Source organism: Papio anubis, chromosome 3 (genome assembly GCF_008728515.1).
Source record: "Papio anubis isolate 15944 chromosome 3, Panubis1.0, whole genome shotgun sequence".
Lineage (NCBI taxonomy): Eukaryota > Metazoa > Chordata > Mammalia > Primates > Cercopithecidae > Papio > Papio anubis.
The window spans coordinates 130,568,008-130,585,358 of NC_044978.1; the positions used below are offsets into that span (position 1 = coordinate 130,568,008).

The window sequence follows — 17,351 nt, forward strand, 5'->3', positions numbered from 1 at the left end:
GTTTGGTTTTCTTACGATACCTTACTCTATTAAATTGTACCCAATCATAATACCAGCAAATAGTCTGTCTTTCTCCACAGTGAAGTTTCTTGTTTCCTCTGCTCTATTTTGGATAATTTGTATAAAATGCAACGCAAAGATTACCTTTCAGGAAAGGGTGAAGAGAGGAAAGGCAAAAATATACCTTGAGTTTTCAAACTATACTGCTCAAATATTTTGTTTTAGTCTTAATAGTCACTCACCAGCCAGGCGTGGTGGCTCACGCCTGTAATCCCAGCACTTTGGGAGGCCAAGGCAGGAGGATCACGAGGTCAGGAGATAGAGACCATCCTGGCCAACATGGTGAAACCCCGTCTCTACTAAAAATACAAAAATTAGATAGGTGTGGTGGCACGTGCCTGTAATCCCAGCTACTCATGAGGCTGAGGCGGGAGAATCGCTTGAACCTGGGAGGCAGAGATTGCAGTGAGCCTAGATCACACCACTGCACTCCAGCCTGGCAACAGAGTGAGACTTTGTCTCAAAAAAAAAAAAAAAAAAAAAAAAGAAAAGCCACTCACCTTCCTTACAAAACCTGTCAATTTTTTTAAAATTTAGGATATTACTAATAATTGAATATCATGTTGTATTATAAAGACAAAAAATAAAATAAAAATAGAATATTACTAATCATGTGATTTCAGCAGTAACCATTTTGCTTCAAAATTCTGCTAAATTAAATCATGGTGAACTTAAAGTGGTTAAATTTTACACATATTATATGTAAACACACAAACACACTTTAACAAAAATGACAAGACTTTTCAATATAGAAAAATAGTTTACTCCAAGGTTCAGAGTCAGAGTGATACTTGTTGTTAGCAAACCTCAATAGGTAGATATTTTCAGTATTTTCCAAAGTCTACCAGTGTGTGCCCCTATAGGTTGGATGTTACAAAATAATCTTTTCCTTTTAAAATGGAAATACGTTGTATTTGCCTTAAAAGACAGTTTTCAAATAAGAGATCCATCTTCTTTCAATATTTATTGCAACTTATAATGGAATTTTTGTTTAAAGGTTTGTATAGAATTAGTTACACTCCTTCGTCATATACTCCCAAATATTTATTTTAGGGAGTAGTTGATAAACCTGCTGGTTCCATCTGAAAACGTGAAACTAGGTCAATTTCGCCACTGGGGCTAAGCACCATTCATCACCCTTATCTCTCTAACAGCTAATCTAAAGTAGTTAAGTAGTAATACATTGGCAATTCCCTTTTTTAAGTAATGCAGTAAGCTATAAACTTAGCATTGCAAAACAGAGGAAAAAAACTATGCAATAATCCTTACTGACCTTAGGATAGGAATCTTGGGAAATTATTCTCAGTTCAAAATAAAGAGACTTAAAATCATTTTCATACAGTTAATGGATTCTTTCCCGCGCAGTCCTAGGACATGATGAAATATATTTAATGAACTGTGCAAGGAATGAAGCCTGTTTGCCACTATAGAGTCCGTGTCAGAAATAGAGCAAAGCATAGGAAATTCTGCTCACATATAGTACAATCCCTGTTCAGTCTCCTAGGTTAACAGTTCCCAACCTTTTTGGCACCAGTGAGGTGCCAAAACCAGTTTTGTGGAAAATAATTTTTTCCATGAATGCGAGAGTAGGGGGAATGAAACTATTCCATGTCAGACCATCAGGCATTAGATTATCATAAGGAGTGTACAACCTAGATTGCTCGCATGCACTGTTCACAGTAGGGTTCATGCTCCTATGAGAATCTAATGCCACTGCTGATGTGACAGGAGGCAGAGCTCAGGTGGTAATGCTCACTCGCCTACAGCTCACCTCCTGCTGCACAGCCTGGTTCCTAACAGGCCATGGACCAATAATGATCCATGGCCCGGGGGCTGGGGACTCCTGCCCTGCACAACTGTCAGTTGCTGTGTATTATGAGTTCTTATGCTAAAATGTGAGCAATATAATGCTTATTAGAAGTAGCAGTAGTATTTCAAAAAATTATGCTATAATGTGTTAATAGCCCAGATTCTTATGTGTTTTTGACATATTTGAACCTAGTTTCAAAAGCTCTTTCAGTTTTTACTGAGAGCAATTCTCCAAAACCTCCTTCCTCTTATCTACAATCAACTCTTCATTCTTGCTTCCCTTGTTGATTTTCAGTGAATGAAGAACTAGTTTGGTGTTATTGAGATCTGTTTTTCTTATTGGTGTTATTGAGATCTGTTTCTTATGAAAAATTAGCTGTGCTGGCTCTCTCTCTATATATATGAGGGAGAAATGAGAAGAGAAGGTGATTGATTAATAGTCTAATAGTTAAGACTTAATTACTTAAAAGCAGACAATATGAAAGTAGATGAAACAGATAATTTAGGAGGATATTTATTCAGTATAAGACACTTTTCTTTGTCAAGCAATGTACAGTGTATTGGGGAGACAAGAAGCAGACATAGTACTTGCTCTCAGAAAACAATCTAGTTGGAGGAAATATAAACTGTTTCTTCTTTTGCAATTCTTGTTGCATCATTCATTTTTCCCTATTCTAATTTTTATCATCTTAATTTGGACATTTACCACTTCCTTCTTGGATCACTACAGTTCTGCCCTGAAAGGCCTTCCCATGTCTGGTAAATATCCCCACCTGATCCTTTCTAAATTGACTCTTCCTTCTAACTTCTACTTTGATTGCATAACTATCCTGTTCAAAAAGCTCAAGAGTTGGGCCAGGCACAGTGACTCATGCCTGTAATCCTAGTACTATGGGAGGCCAAGGCAGAAGGATCCCTGGGGCCTTGGAGTTCAAAACCAGCCTTGGAAACATAGGGAAACCCCAAGAAGATTATTTGAGCCCAGGAGGTGGAGGCTACAGTGAGCTGTGATCATGCCACTACACTCCAGCCTGGGTGACAGAGCAAGAGCCTATCAAAAAATGAATAAATAAAATAGTTCAAGGGTTAATACTTTTGGAATAAAGTTTTAATTGTTAATCTAGCCTCAGCATCAATGCTTCTAACATCAGATATCAATCTACTCATCAATTTTACCTGCTGCTAGGCTGGGCACAGTGGCTCATACCTATAATCCCAGCACATTGGGAGGCCAAGGCAGAAAGACTGTTTGAACCCAGGAGTTCGAGACCAGCCTGGGCAACATAAGGAGACCTTGTCTCAATAAATCAATTAATTAATTAATTAAGCCAGGAATGGTATCCGACACTGTAGTCCCAGCTACTTGGGAGGCTGAGGTGGGAAGATTGCTTGAGCCTGGGAAGTCAAGGCTGCAGTGAGCTGTGATCCAGCCACTATACTCCACCCTGGGTGACAGGATAAGACCCTGTCTCAAAAAAAATAAAAATAAAAAAATAAACAACTTTACCCGCTGCACTATCCCCCCACACACTGTAAGTTAAACTATGTTGCAGATCATTGCCTAATATACACTACACACTTCCCCATATTTCTACATTGGATTACACGGCTGCCTGTATTTAGAATGTTCTCTGTTGAAATCCCACCCATCCTACCCATCTAAGGTAACATTTATATGCCACTTCTTCCATAAAGCCTAACCAGAATTCCTCCAGCTGAAACTGCTCTCTGTCATCTAAATGCTTTAAGCTCCTTCTTTGTATAACTCTTAAGGTTAAGTCAAATACTACCTTGTATTGTTATGTTTATTTCTTTCCTCCTTACAAGCACATAAAAACTCCTACATAACTCTTGGTATGTGTCTTATATATATTGAGCACTTAGTAAATATTTGTGCGTGTTGAATAATTACAATGAGAGGAACAAGCAAGTGTGCATGAGAAGAGAGCCAATATGTAGGCGGAGATAAAAGTCATGGAAACCTTTGTAAACTGAAAGAAGTGGGGCTTAAATTCAATATGGAAGAAAGGAATTTTAATCATAATAGTATCTTGATTTATAGTTTACTTACAGGAAACTTTTGATTGCCAACATAACCATTCATTTACAAAATATGAGGGAGGTAAAAAAATAAATGGTGCTGAGGTTAGCAGGTGAAATCATTGTGAAAATTCCAGGAGAGAAAAGAAATCAGAATATTTTGAAAAAGAATTTGTTCAAAGTAGCAGCATTATTTATGCCCAGATAATTAAATTACCAGATTTATGGGCTGAAGTATCTATTTACTTTTCATCTTTTATGTTTGTGGTATCTAGGCCCATTTAGGATTGGAGTAATTTTTCTGATTACCTAATATAGTAGTGCTCCCCATTTGTCCTTGGGAGATACGTTCCAAGACCTCCAGTAGATGCCTGAAACCACAGATAGTACTGAACCATATATATAGCATCTTTTTGTTTTCTTATAATCAAGAGACCTACTAAGTGACTAATGGGAGGGTAGTATATACAGTGTGGATACTCTGGACAAGGGGACATTCACATCCCAGACCAGATGGAGCTGGACAGCATGCAATTTCATCATGCTACTAAGAATGCACAGTTTAAAACTTGGCCTCCAAGTTTTGGCCAAGGTAATGCTTGGCCAAGGTAAATATGATTATGGGAATTTATTTATTTTTATTTTTTATTTTTTGAGATGGAGTCTCATTCTGTCACCCAGGCTGGAGTGCAGTGGCATGATCTCAGCTCACTGCAACCTCCACCTCCCGGGTTCAAGCGATTCTCCTGCCTCAGCCTCCCGAGTAGCTGGGACTACAGGTGCAAGCCAGCACGCCCAGCTAAGTTTTGTATTTTTAGTAGGGACAGGGTTTCACCATTTTCTCCAGGCTTGTCTCAAACTCCTGACCTCAGATGATCAGTCCGCCTCAGCCTCCCAAAGTTCTGGGATTACAGGTATAAGCCACCACACCTGGCCCAAAACTTATGAATTGCTTATTTCTGGAATTTTCCATTTACTAATTTAGGACCACAGTTGACCATGGGTAATTAAAACCATGGAAAGCAAAACTGTTGATAACAGGGACTACTGTACATCTAAACTACTTCTTTTTTGCATAGCTTTGCCTAGGTTTGTATGGCTTTTGAGATGAGCAGTCTCCTGGCCATGGAAAAGTGTTGGATGTATGGTGTTTTAAAAAAGAAATGCAAGAGAAGAGGAAAAGAACCAAAACCGTTAGTAGTACAGAAGTTGCCTCTCCAAAAGCAGCTTGTTTCAGAACCTCTTGCTTGCGTCCTCATTGACATCTTTCCCTCTCTCCTCTTCAAGATATAGTACACAACTGAAAAGGAATGCAAGCCAATCAAAGAAAGAAGATAAGGAACAGTTGTGTAAAACATTTATTTGCCTATGAATGAAGAAATGCGGAGACACCACCAAATTAATCCAATTCTTGCACTCTCCACTCTGCAGTGGAGAGAAATCTGTGTGATCCCATGCACGTATAGAGCCATGGGGAGATACTCCTTCCTCCTTTTCTACCACCTTTTTAAGGAGGTGAAACCGGCAAATATTCTTTAGGCTGGATTTAGATCTCAAAGCTCTGAAAAGGGTGCATTTTCAGTATAGCAAGATAGTCTTGAGGAGGAATTCTTCAAGTGTACAATCTCAAATTACTCTGGAGAGTAATGCAAGTATTCGCTTAGGCTTGTGGAACAATCTGCATTTATTCAAGCCTGAGATGGTGGAGGAAGTTCAAGGGCCTCCCACACTGGAAACTGTGCTTAATGATTTGGCATCTCAAGAACTTATCTAGACTAGCAGGAGGAAGTCTAACCCTACAAATGGGCTTCTGGGAGACTTCTTACATATACCACTCCTGTCTGGGTGCAAATGTGGCAGCCAGATGGCTCCCATGTTCACTCAGAATGTGAGGTGCGGGGGAGAAGGAAGATGACTCTGCCTCCTACTGTACACTAACAACACATTAAGCAAATCAAACTTATCTATACATGAATTTACTTTTAAAAACAGCTCAGAACAATATATTTTTAATTGGTGAAATACTGAGTATATTCTCACACCATACATATCCTTATTTCCTACTTTGCGCAAAAGAATAAATTCATTTAAAAATGAACTAAAAATTTCCAATTCCAGTATTGTATTACTTTGTAATTTAAGAGTAAACAGGAACACATCTTAAATTTATAGAATATTAATAGAATATCTTCTTACACCATTGTAGTCTATAAAGATACTCTCAGACACACAATTTTTCTCTAAAAGCTAGCATTTCCATTCATCCAAAATATAATAATTGATCCAACAAAAGGACAAATAGTTGAGTCACAGAAAGATCTTCAAGGTCCCTCTAAAACATCAGTGATGAAATTGTATTTAGTTTTTTGATAATGCTAAGGGAAATAGAGCACAATGAAGAAGTATGCAGATATAGCAGATGAAGCACACATTTATATAGCAAAGATAATTAACAATATTCAACGCTTCAGCCCAGGAATAGATTAGATTTAGCTTGCATACAATATTTTGTGCTTATCTCAACTCCATCTTCCTATTTAAATTTCTTTGACAGCTTATCATTTTTTTTTTTTTTGCAGTAAACTATCAAACTCCTATAATTGTCCTTCCTCATCACATTCCTTCCTAACACTGAAAATGTATCTTCAACTACTTGCTTAAATAAAACTCCTGCTCACCACAGACTGGCCTATTCATTGTTTCCTGAACACACTCACATTCTTTCTACCTGCATGGTTTTGCTCAAGCCCTTCCCCCAAGTGTCTTATAACCTCTTCATTGCCTAGACGGTATCCTTTCTTGAAGTTATAGTTTAACTTCTACCTCTTCAGGAAGTCTTTTCCAACCATCTCCCTATCAAAAGATTTGCATATATTAACGTCCTTGTGGAACATCCTCTTCCTTGCACTCTTTTGGCAAGTATTGTCTGTACTATCATTTGGTATTGACTTTGTTCCTCCATCCATTCACTTGCTATATGGCACATATTAATTCCCTCTTCCCAAGGTCAAGGATCATGTCTACTATTTTTATCCCTAGAAATTAGAACCAAAAAGTACTCAAATACTACCCCTGATAATAATGTTGATGTCATGATAGTGGATCTATGGAAAACAAAGACTAGGATGGAATCTCTTAGGAAATTACTGGGCACAAAAAAAATACGAGTTCATTTCACAGAGGCATCCTGTTTCCTTCCTATATTCACCAAATAGAAAAGTCGTCTAGGCCGGGAGCGGTGACTCATGCCTGTAATTCCAGCACTTTGGGAGGCCGAGGCAGGCTGATCACCTGAGGTCAGGAATTCGAGACCAGCCTGGCCAACACGGTGAAACCCTATCTCTACTAAAAATACAAAAATTAGCCAGGCGTGGTGGTGGGCACCTTTATTCCCAGCTACTCGGGAGCCTAAGGCAGAAGAATTGCTTGAACCCAGGCGACGGAGGTTGCAGTGAGCCGACACAGTGCTGCTGCACTCCAACCTGGGTGACAGGGTGAGACTCCATCTAAAAAAAAAAAGTACTCTATATTGTAGCTAATCATCACCAATGTCCTTATTTTTTCATTTAAGCATGGTAATCAGGCTGGATTCAGTGACTCTCACCTACAATCCCGGCACTTTGGGAGGTCAGGCGGGGAGAATAATTTGAGCCCGGAAGTTCAAGATCCGCCTAGGCAACATGGCGAAACCCCGTCTCTACTAGAAATACAAAAATTAACCTGGCATGCTGGTGCATACCTTAGTAGTCTTAGCTACCCAGGCAGCTGGGGTGGGAGGATCACCTTCGCCTGGGAAGTCGAGGCTGCAGTGAGCTGTGATCGCTCCAGCCTGGATGGAAGAATGAGACTGTCTCAAAACAAAAAAAACCATGGTAATCATATTCGGTTTGGTGTACATCTTTCAAGACTGCATTTTAAAATTACCTAGATTGTATACTGTACATAAATATCTTACTCAAAAGTATAATTTTTCATACTTGAAAACTCAGTATGAAATATTAGTTCTAAATTTTCTTTTCTTTTCTTTTTCTTTTTTTTTTTTTTTGAGACGGAGTTTTGCTCTTGTGGCCCAGGCTGGAGTATAATGGCACAATTTCAGCTCACTGCAACCTCTGCCTCCCTGGTTCTGCAACCTCTGCCTCCCTGGTTCAAGCGATTCTCCTGCCTCAGCCTCCCAAGTAGCTGGAATTACAGGCATGCACCACCACACTTTGCTAATTTTGTATTTTTAGTAGAGACGGGGTTTCACTATGTTGGTCAGGCTGTTCTGGAACTCCTAACCTCAGGTTATCCACCTGCCTCAGCCTCCCAAAGTGCTGGGATTACAGGCGTAAACCACCGTGCCTGGCCGAAAATTCTTAAAGGAAAGGTAGTCATAATGTCAAAGTAGTACTTAATCCTACTAATTGGGTAATGGTATGACTGAAAGCCCAGACTTCACCACTATGTAATACATCTATGTAACAAAACTGCACTTGTACCCCTTAAATTTATACAAATAAATATTTACTTATTAAAATCTTGAATTTCATTTGATGCTTAATAGATCTACTGACATATGGAGAAATTTAAAAGAGAAATGTATTATAGAACGAAATTAGATCAGTAAAGAAGTTTATATCAAGGTGATTTATTTTTTCTCAGGGAAGGTTAGATGCTCAAGAAGACAGCATAAAGGAAAAAATAGTCAACATCTCCTAAAATATATGTAAAGTATTATTATTATAACAGAAAGTAAACCTTTGCAATAAAAATGAGAAGACAGGAAGTTCTAGCTAGAGCTATCAGGCAAGAGGGAGAAATAAAAGGCATCCAAACTGAAAAAGTGACAGTCAAATATCTCTGTTCACGGATGATATAATCTTACACATAGAGAACCCTGAAGACTCCTCCAAAAGACTCCTAGATGTGACAAACGACTTCAGTAAAGGTACAGGATATAAAATCAACACATAAAAATCAGTAGCATTTCTATATACCAATAAGTATCAAGCTGAGAACCAAGTCAGAACTCAATTCCATTTACAATAGCTGCAAATAAACCAAATACCCAGGAAAATATTTAACCAATGAGGTGAAAAGTCTCTACAAGAAAAACTACAAAACACTGCTGAAAGAAATCATAGATAACACCAACAAATGGAAAAATATCACATGGTCATAAATTAGAGGAACCAAATCTGCCCAAAGCAATCTACAGATTCAACACAATTCCCTTTAAACTACCAATGTCATTCTTCACAGAATTAGAAAAAAATAATCCTAAAATTCATATGGAACCAAAAAAAAAAAAAAAACGCTCAAGTAGCCAAAGCAATCCTAAGCAAAAACAGTAAAGCTGGAGGTATCACATCACCTGATTTCAAATTATACTATAACCAAGGCTATAATAATTGAAACAGTGTGGTACTAGTATAAAAATAGACACACGGATCAATGAGACGGAATAGAGAACCCAGAAATAAAGTCACACACCTACAACCAACAGGTCTTCAACGAAGTTGACAAAAATATACACTGGGGAAAGCATACTCCATTCACTAAATGGTGCTGGGATAATTAAAGAGTAATATGCAGAAGAATGAAATTGGACTGCTCTCTCTCACCATATACAAAAATTAACTCAAGATGAATTAAAAACTTAAATGTAACACCTGAAACTATAAAAATCCAAAAGAAAACCTAGGAATAGCTCTTCTGGACATTGGTCTAGGCTAACAATTTATGACTAAGCCTTCAAAAGAAAATCCAACAACGACAACAACAATATAGACAAATGGGACTTCATTAAACTGAAAAGCTTCTGCACAGCAAAACAAACAATCAACAGTGTAAACAGACAACCTACAGAATCAGAGAAAATATTCACAAACAATGCATTTGACAAAGGACTAATATCCAGAATCTACAAGGAATACAAACAACTCAACAACAACAAAAATAACTCCACTAAAAAGTAGGCAGAAGATATGAACAGACACTTATCAAAAAAAGACATACAAGCAGCCAATAAACATATGAAAATATGCTCAACATCACCAATCATCAAAGAAATGCATATTAAAACCACAATGAGGTATCACCTTATACCAGTCAGAATGACTATTATTAAAAGTAAAAAAACAACAGGTGTTGATGAGGATGCAGAGAAAAGGGAACACTTATACACTGTTGGTGGGAATGTAAATTAAGTCAGCTCCTGTGAAAAACAGTACAGAAAATTCTCAAAGAACTGAAAACAGAACTACCATTTGATCCAGTAATTCCAGTACTGGGTATCTACCCAAAGAAAATTAAATCGTATTTTTTTTTAAAAAGACAGCTGCACTTGTATGCTTATCACAGCACTATTCACAACAGCAAGGTCATGGAATCAACCTACCTACCTGTGGGGTTAAAAAAAAATGTGGTATTATATACACCATAGAATATGCTCAGCTATAAAAAGGAATAAAACCATGTCTTTTGCAGCAACATAGATGGAACTGAAGACCATTATCCTTAGTGAAATGACTCAGAAACAGAAAATCAAAAACTACATGTTCTCACTTATAAGTGAGAGCTAAACAGTAGGTACACATGGACATTCAGAATGGATTCACAGACATTGGGGATTCCAAAAGGTAGGTGGGTGGGAGAAAGGGTGAGGAATGAAATACTACCTGTTCAGTACAATGCACACTATTCAGATGATGGATACACTAAAAGCCCAGATATCCCCACTACACAACATATCCATGTAACACAACTATACTTGTACCCCTAAATCCACAAAAATAAAGTATTTAATTTCAAAAATAAAAGGCGAAAACTGTTTATTTCAGCTCAGAAAAAAAGTCAAAGTACTATCCATCAAGATAAAAGTCTGAGATATCCAAGACTCAAATCTCTTCATTGCTTAAAACAAAACAAAACAAAACTTGTTTAAAGTTACTTAGCACCTATAATGTGCCAGGTAGTGTGTTGCCTGGGAATTCAAAGATGACTAAGACCCAAAACAAATCCCATAACTCAAAATATGGTAGAGACAAATAGTTAAATAGATCCAGGCTCAGCAAACTACACTGCATGTTTTTGTAAGACTTGTGACCTAAGAATGGTTTTTACAGATGAATAGATACAGGTAAACTTATTTTTACAGCTAAATATATACAGGTAAATATTACAGATAAATGTGATAACAGGGAACACTAGCTTTCAACCCCAATTAAGAAAAATGTTATCCCCACCGAAATAATTCCATTCTTCTGATTAGTATACTGGAATTATAAAAATAATACTCAATATTATATTTTTAATTTTGCCAAAAAAAAATTGTGGGAAATTGTTTTCTCTTTTGTTATATAAGTACCTACAGAATATCCTTGATTTTGCCTCTTGGCCTACAAGTTCTAAAATATTTACTTACTGTAAACCTCACAGAAAAGTTTGCTGATCCCTGAAATATTTATGAATAATTATAATATGGTAAATACAGTGATAAAGAATATACCTATAACCTGAGAACTGAAGTTATTATGAAAATAAAAACTTGAGGTAAGGAAGAACACCTAAATTAGCTTAGTAGAATGGTTTCAGGAAAGACTTCCTGGAGTAGGTGACATTTAGTCTGAAAAACTAAACATGAGTTAACGAAATAAGGGGGATGGGCAGAAGAGTCACCAAGAGGTTGGAGGAGGGTCTTTAGTTGCCCCAGGCCAGTTTGAGTCTTGAGATAAGCAGACGCCAGGGTGGAATTGAATCTGATTAGTTTCAGTTGTTAATGACACCCAACTTTATATCTCTACCACAGACTCAGTTCCAGTTATAACCAGTTACCTGACGGCGTTTTTAACCCACTAAGGGAGGTGGGGTGCGCAGAATTCCCTGCTGAGAAGATGCCATAATCTCTACTCTTCCTATAGACATGGATCCTTCTTTCAGGTTCTATTATCTCTGTGGGCCTGTCCTGTTTATTTTGTAAAGTTGTATTGTTTTATATAAAAGATACTTAATAAAATACTTAGGGTTTTTTTTTTTAGTGATAGGAATCTGTAGAAAATAAAATTAATTTTAAAAATCTTTGCAATGACATCCAAAATTTAAATATAGATTTTTTTTTTTTTACTGGATAGATAAACATATATATATATATTTACTGGATATATATATGTGTGTGTGTGTGTGTGTGTGTGTGTGTGTATCTCCAGTAAAAGATAGTGAATAGAACACCTATATGAGCTTATCAATTCTCCTTCCCAAACATCACAAAAATGATAGCAGGAAATAAATTTTTAAAAATTTAGAACCTTAAAGAAAAGGAGAACTAGAGATAAAATAACAACAGTGAGAACTAGAGATAAAATAACAACAGTGAGAACTGTCAAAAATAGGTTAAAAACCAGAAAGCATATGATCAAGTAATAACTGACTTCTCAGCTGAACAGAGGAAGTTAAAAGTTAAGTATCTGTAGCTGGGAAAATCAAGAAGCAAACTAATTCATTCCTGAAAAGGAATGAATGGAGGTTTCCTTCCTAGAGAAATCAAGGAGAGAAAAGACTTCACACTAAAAATTGTTGGGTTGCCAAAGATATGGTTGGCTATCTCCTGACAACCTTACACGGAAGCCCAATAATTGGATTAACTTGTCTATGATAAATGTATGTTTAATTTATACGGGGTCAGCTACATTATGTAATGAGCCCCTTGTTCAAAAAGCAGAAAAAAAGTATCATTAAAAATACAAAATATAAAGCTTTTTCCTTTCTTCCTTAGTCTTTTTTTCAGCTTGTCATGGTTTTTTATTTTTTATTTGCTAGTTAAAATTTTTTCTAAGGAAGGAAAAATTTTAAATTATTAGGCTGAATTTTGCCATTTGTCTTTATATTGCATAATGCTAGCTTTAAATAGAAACATGTACATTTAACTCCTATGTAGAATCACCAAAATCACAAAATTCTTATTTTGTGGTTCATACATGCATATATATTTTATTCTTACCAGAACAGTGGACACACTACACAAAATTCACTCAATTTTTTATTTCAAGTCTACCAACACATTCTACCAACACTCTCTACCTTTGACTTATGGCATCATTACTTTCAGCAAAACCAGCTGTGTAATACCAGGAAACAACGGGAATAAGAAAGGATATCACAGGATTCCTTGCTCATTTGTGTTTCTTAGAATGCCATTGTCTTCTTTTTGCATTAGAAACAACCCTCATTCAAATAAAAAACATACCCTCAAGAGGTTATCAGTATTTATGTTTACTCAGACTTAGCTGTAACATGCTTACCTTGTGCTAGCTGTGAGTCTCATTAAACTTCTAGGCACCACTGGGTCTCTTGGAATTCTGTGTTCATGGGGTATCTCCAACACTACATGCAAACAGGGCAGCAAGTACTGGCAGACGTATTTCATATTCCAGTGTTCCAACAGGCTTATTTATAAAACACAGGTTTAGAGATAAAATTATTAGAATTTCAAGATACTAACTGGAATATTAAGTTGAGCATGGGACTCCTTTGAGCATGAGACCCTGTTCAATTGCACAGGACTCATTCTCATGAATCTGGGTCTGAATTTATAAGAAAATGCCAAATGGCTGTGCCATATTGCATTCCCACCAGCAGCATTTGAAAGTAACCGCTGATTTACATCTTTACCAGTAATTGGCAGTGTCAAACTTTTAAAATATAGCCATTCTAGTAGGTATAGAGTGATATTCATCTTAATTTGCATTTTCCTAATTAATGATTTTGGTGAATATCATGTGTTTATTTGCTACCCGGATATCTTCTTTAGTAAAATATTTAAATCTTTTGCCCAATTAAAAAAAATGAATTGTTTTTTTTAGTTTTGAAAGTTCTTCATATATTCTGGATATAAATTCTTAATCAGATGTATTCTTCACACATATTTTGTCGCAATCTGTGGCTGGTTTTATTCATTTATTTTATTTTATTTTTTTTGCTTTTGCAGGAATCTTTTGAAGAGCACAGGTCTTAATTTTTATAAACTCTAATTTTCCAATTTTTTAATAGTTCATGCTTTTTATGTCCTAAGAAAGTTTTACTATCAAAGGTCCCAAAGAATTTCCCCTAGAAATTTATATAGCTTTAGGTTTCACATTTTTGTCTATGTAAAATTTCAAGTTAATTTCTTTATATGGTGGAGATAGGTTTTAGCTTCAATTTTCTGCATATGGATGTTCCAGTACCTTTTACTAACAATGTTTTACCTCATGAAATTACTCTGTCATCTTTGTTGGGATCATTTAATTGTATATACGTGGGCATCTTTCTGCACTATCTTTATCTATATATCTATCCTTACTCCCAATACAACACTGTGTTGAATACTGCAGCTGAATAAGTACTGAAATCAGACAGTGTGAAGCCTTTCTTTTCTGTTTTAAAATCATTTTGCTTATTATACCAGGTCCTTTGAATTTCCAAACAAAGTTTAGAATATGCCTATCAATTTCCACTCAAAAAGCTGCTTAGATCTTGATTGAAATTGCACAGATTCTATAGATACATGTGAGATAAATTTACCCATTAAAAAGAGTCTTTGAATCCATAAACATGATATGTTTCTCCACTTATTAAGTCTTCTTTCATTTCTCTCACCAATGTCTTATAGGTTTCAATATAGAAATTTTACACATTTTCTTAGATTTATCCCTTATTATTCATCCTTTTTGATGCTATTGTCATATTTTTTAAATGTCAATTTCTAATTGTTTAATTACAAGTATATAGAGAAATGCAATTTTTTTAAGTCAGACCTATGGCTAAGAAATACAACTTACTTTTGTATGTTAATCATATGTTCTGTGACCTGGCTAAACTCACTTATTAATTTTAGTAGAATTTTAAATAATCTTTGGGAGGGGAAGGGGGAAAAATTATACCATCTGAGAATGCTGATAGTTTTATTTCTTCCTTTATAATCTGTATATCTCTTATTTCTTTTTCTTGCCTCATTGCTCTGAACAGGGCAGTTAATATATGATTTAACGAAATATGATGGTTAATGTGTCAACTTGATTGTGCCAAAGTGTGCACAAATTCACCATTATTTCTGCATGTGTCTATGAGGATGTATTTGAATGAGATGAGCATTTGAATCAGTGGATTCAGTGTGGGTGGGCATCATCCAATCTGTTGAGGGCCTGAATAGAACAAAACGACAGAGGAAAGATAAACTCCCTCCTTTTCTTCCTGTCTGCCTGTTTGAGCTGGGACATTGGACTTCTCTTGCCCTTGGACTAAGATTTGTACTGATTCTCCCCTGATTCTCAGGCCTTCGGACTCGGACTGAAATTATACCACTTTCTTTCATGGGTCTCCAACTTGCAGATGGCAGGTTGTGGGTCTTTTCAGCCTCCATAATCATGTCAGCCAATTCCTCTAATATCTCAGGTATTATGGATATTTGATATTACAATATGGATTATGGAGTCAGATGGGAGAGAGATCCATCCTATTGGTTCTGTTTCTCTGGAGAACCCTGACTAATACACGGAAGTTGTTAGAACAAATGTATTTTCTTTGTTTCTGATTTTTAAAAGAAAATAAACATCTTTCATTATTAAGTATGTTAGCTCTAGTTTTTTTGTAGATATCCTTTATCAGGTTGAGGACGTTATCTTCTACTCCTAATTTGCTGAGTTTTATTTCTTTTTTTTTTTTTGAATCTTGAATGGTTATTACATTTATTTCAAATGCTTTGGGAGGGGATGACACAAGAGATCATATGTTGTTTTTGTTTTGTTTTTAGTCTGTTGATAAGCTGAGTTACACTGATTACTTTTTAAATGGTAAAGCAACCTTGCATTTGTGTTTAAGAATGAGTTACTACATCGTAACCAAATACACTCCATAATGTATGATGGGGTTACGATGTAGTAACTCATTCTTAAGCACAAAAGGGTAGACAAAGATCACAAGTCATTTGAGGGAAACTTCTAACATGAGAGAGAAGATAACAATAAACAGAAAAAAATAGCATTTGAAGTAAATAAAGTATCACTGTCACCTTCAAAGAGATGAAAGAAGATGTATGCTAGGTAACATAACATAATATTGTGTGTGTATGCATATGTGTGTGTGTATTATATATTGCCCAGGCTGGAGTGCAGTGATGCTCATAGCTCACTGCTACCTCAAACTCCTGGGCTCAAGTGATCTTCTCACCTCAGCCTCCTGAGTAGCTGTGATTAAAGGCACAAGCCATCATGCCCAGGTAATACTGTGTGTTTTTAAAAGAATCATTCAAAGAACCAGAAAGAGCTCCTGTATATTAAAAATAGGACATAAAAATTCAGTGGAAAAAGGAAGGATGACATCTAAGATATTTCGCAGAAAATGCAAGGGGGAACACAATAAGATAAAATTAGCAAGAAGAAGCATAAGCAAATTAGAGATTTAGCATCTGATTAATGGTAGCACCACAGAGACAGAACAGAGATACTATACTAGGGTGGGGGTGAGGCAGGTAGTTAATGGAGTTATAATGCAAGAACATTTCTTAAACTGAAAGACCTGAATTTCCAGTGCCCAGCATGATTTTAAAAGACCTATACTAGGTTAATTATTGTGAAATGTCTAAGCACCAGACAAAAGTTTTAGGATAAAGATCCCAAACCTTCCACTGAGGGAAAACAATTTACATTAAAAAAACTCAGAAACTAGACTTCTCAGCTACAATTCTGAAAGTCCAGAGACAATAGAGCGCTCCTTTTAATATTTTGAGGGAAAATAATTTCCAATATTATATGTAGTAAAAATGCATTTTTAGGCCCAGTATAGTGGCTTACACATGTAATCCCAGTTGTTTGGGATGCAGAGGTGGGAGGTTTGTGTTTGAGCCCAGAATTTGAGACAAGCTGAGCAACGTAGTGAGAACCCCTGCAACCACCCATCTCTACAGAAAATAATTGGCTGGATGTGATGGTGCACAGTTGTAATACCAGCTGCTTGGGAGGCTGAGGTAGGAGGATTGCTTGAGCCTGAGCTCACTGAAGTGAGCTGTGACGGTGACACTCCACTCTAGCCTGGGTGACAGAGTAAAACCCTGTCTCAAAAAAAAATTTTTTTTTAATTAAAATGAAAGATGTATTCCATTAAATCAAAAGAGCAAACTAGAAGGAAAAGGACATAAGACTCAGAAATAAAGGATCAAACACACGATAAAGGTAAAGAGAATCCCCAGAACAAGGGTACAAAGAAATTCCAGAATGACATCTATGCAGCAGGCCTAAAGAACAAGTACATATTGGAGTAGGAGAATGCAAAGCCCTAATAAGAAAGTCCCTGAAATGGAAAAACTTGTTTGTTTGCCAACCTTCTTGAGAGGAGATTAATGTTTCTGATAGTTTAGGGATATTTAGGTACACAGAAAACCAAGCAAGCAAACAAAAAAGGACAGTTATTTACTCTAGAAGGAAAAT

At 36.3% G+C, this 17,351-nt stretch overlaps 1 protein-coding gene across 1 annotated transcript in view; it reads right to left on the minus strand.

The window, feature by feature from the left end:
* LOC110743372 (single-stranded DNA-binding protein homolog sam-10-like) overlaps positions 1–17,351 on the minus strand; it is a 43,189-nt gene that overhangs the window by 8,488 nt on the left and 17,350 nt on the right. The window contains exon 3 of the mRNA XM_021939063.1: positions 13,191–13,334. The gene's annotated coding sequence lies outside the window, so the exon portion shown is untranslated. The remainder of the gene's footprint in view (positions 1–13,190; positions 13,335–17,351) is intronic.